This window comes from Cucurbita maxima, unplaced genomic scaffold, assembly GCF_002738345.1.
Source record: "Cucurbita maxima cultivar Rimu unplaced genomic scaffold, Cmax_1.0 Cma_Scf00040, whole genome shotgun sequence".
In the NCBI taxonomy this organism is placed as follows: domain Eukaryota; kingdom Viridiplantae; phylum Streptophyta; class Magnoliopsida; order Cucurbitales; family Cucurbitaceae; genus Cucurbita; species Cucurbita maxima.
Window position 1 is genome coordinate 47,699 of NW_019272056.1, and position 3,065 is coordinate 50,763.

Sequence of the window (3,065 nt, forward strand, 5' to 3'; positions counted from 1 at the left end):
TCAAAGCTGCTAACTCCTTCATTTCTTCTTTAACTGCTAACTCCTGAATTTCTTCTTGTTTCGTCTCCCTATCACTGTAAAGTCTCATTCATCTTTCTTTCGTCTCCCTTCTTTCAAACACTGTAATATCGGTTCAGGTTCTTATCATCCAGCCGCTTTACCTCGTTCAATCAAAGAGATAGTGAAACCCTAGTTCAAGAATGAATAGGAGTTAAGTAAGGAGAATGAATCTTGCTTGAGTCTTGACTGACAGTGAACGAGAATGAATAAGGAGTGTTTCGTCTTGACTGACAGTGAACGAGAATGAATAAGGAGTGTTTACAGTCTCATTCTTGTTTCGTCTTGACTTCCTAACCTAATTACCTCGTGAAAGAATAAATGGGTTCTTTCTCATTCATCTCTTTGAATTTACTCTCCCTCTCCTGTAAAGTTCAGGTCATAGAGTCAAAGCAGCTAATTCATTTCCTTCCTGTTCTGTCTCATTAATCTTTCTTCTTCTTCTTCTTTTCTTCCTTTCTTTAACCTATTTATTTACCTTGTTCAATCTGGTTCGTTCAGTAGTTCTTTCTCATTCATCTTTCTTTCTTTCGTTTCGTCTTTCTCTTTTTCTTTCTATTTTAAGACAGGCCCGACCTTTTTATTTAGTCTTTAAAGGTAGGAAAAGATGTAAGAAGCTGCTGCAAATCTGTCTCAGTCTAAAGCTGCAAATAACCCTGGGGCAAGACCTTTTTTTCTATTCCCTAGGAAGTCAGGGCTTCACCAATTGAGAAATAGGATCCTCGGCTGATCTGTCTTATCTTTCGGCCGAAGGTTGTTTTTTGTCTTGTTTTAGAGTTTAATGGTCGGGTTTAGTAATGCCATCCCTTGCGCTAGACTGATTAGGCTGAAGCAAAGGGCGTGGTAAGAACTAAATAGAAGGATCAATCTTTTCACTCTCCCCTTCAGTCGGGAATTTACCTACTAGACTAGCCCTTCTATCGCTTCAAGATAAACATAAAAGCCAAACTACACTATAGGCAGGCATTTAATCACACTGCTACTTCGTCCGAGAGGGCAGTTTAAAACCTTGTTAGTTTCATTTCTTCCAATGCTTGCAACTCTGGGTAAGAATCAAAAATAGGATGCGCTGGTCTTTTTGCGGAACCTTCGCCATCTCAATCTTAGGATGCTTTTTAGCAGCTCTACCAAAGGTAATGAAACTTTAACACTAACTGCAAGCCCCGGGAGAATGCAGCTTGCTTCTAACTTCAGTCTGGTTACCTATTTCACCGGTTAGGATCGTAAGTCAATCTAATGACTATAATGACTAGCGCTCAACTGCTACTGAATCAACAATCTCCTCAACGGCTACTAGACCTGACCTTAACGCTTTCCTTTATCTTAAAATAGTAGGATTTCTAATAGTATCTAGTATAATAGTAGTATTTTGGCCAACGTCTTTGTTGTTGCCTTTATTCCCCGGCTTTCGGGTAAGAGATTTGTCGGATAAACTATCTAATTCCTCATAATTCTCTTCTAAAGCCAGTCAGTCTGATATTCTGATATTTACCTTGTGACTTAATAACTTGACTTTCCTTTCTAACATACCCTCCTGCTGTATAAAAATCTGACTTGCTGTTTTCAGCTCTTTTTCGGGCTTCTATCAAAAAAGAGGCACAGTCTGAGCTAGATAATGGATCATCTTTAATTAGACGTCATTTCATTCTTCCCAGACCTGCTGTAACTTAGAAAGAGAACTACCAGACTTCCAAGAGTTTTGGGGGTGACTAGATGCTTTCCTTGCTGCCTGATCTGTTGAAAGAGGGGAGCATGGATTTCGTCTAGGGACTGGGAACTGATTAATGGGCATCGTATCGAGAATAGCCTGAGGATCTTCTTACTCTCAATGGCCTTTCTTTCTTTCCTACCTTCTCTGATTCATCAGGGTAAACCAAGCGTAAAAAGCCGGCAATTACTTATACTTAGAATTCGTAAGCTAAAAGACCAGCAACTTAGTCAAATAGGGCGAAATCCTCAACTGACGGGTTAAGCTAGGGGACTTGGTACTTGGTATAGGCTGTCATAGCCCCTGATAATGGATCATCTTCCAATGCTAAATCAACTGTGAAAGAAAGATTTCCTCCATAAGGCATAAGGATAGTTTGAGCCTAAGCCTTTAGAGTGATTTGCTTTCATTAGTCACCTAGATAATCGATTTTGCTTTCTGAGCCTACAACAGATGAGATGAGGCTGCTTTATCCGGCTCAGGAGATTGCATGAATTAGTCAATGATTGAGGAATCAACACCTCACCTCTTTCATTATATGCTTGCTATTTCGGTTGAGGCAGATGACTTCGTGACAAAAGACCTTGATTCGAAACAGAAGGAAAAAGCAGCTATCCAGGCACACAAACGAAGGCTCCTCGCATTAATCTGATTTCTCAGTCTTTTCAATCAAATACAAATAGTTCCTCTGGCCTAGTCAATCCGTCTGACTGAAAATACCTTTGAATTTACCCTCCTATCTGTCTTGACTTCAGTCGATCCGTGAATGCCATATCTTAAGTACAGGATTTCTCTCATTCTATTGTTCTTGCTTACCGGGTCTTCCCCAAAACCAATTGATAGAGTTAACCCTTGGCCGAAAGCTAGGTCTTCTCATCCCGCCTAGTCCCCTAGATGAAGCGGGAGGAAGGAAAGAAGTCGATCTATTGCTCTTGTTGTTGCTTTCCCGTATGAAAGAATTACTAAGATGAAGTACAAAAGCCAGGAAAGAAGAAAGAAGAGTCGTTTACTCTTTCTCTTTTGGTTCAAAGCCTGAAGCACTAGTAATTAATCAGGCTTACGGGCGGCTGGTAATTCCTAAGTCTCATACCGACTTAATGCCTCTACAAGCAAGATAAGAAGCTGGGGAGATCTTTACTGCTGCAAGATCGGAATCGTAACTAAACAAAGGAGTGAAACAGTAGGAGAATCTGATTCTTTGGCATTTTTCCCTGATGTTCAATTCAATTACAGGAAGAGATGACCTCAGGCAGCTAAACTGGCTAGCCTTATTTCTATTTTGAATGGAAAAGCACACTTC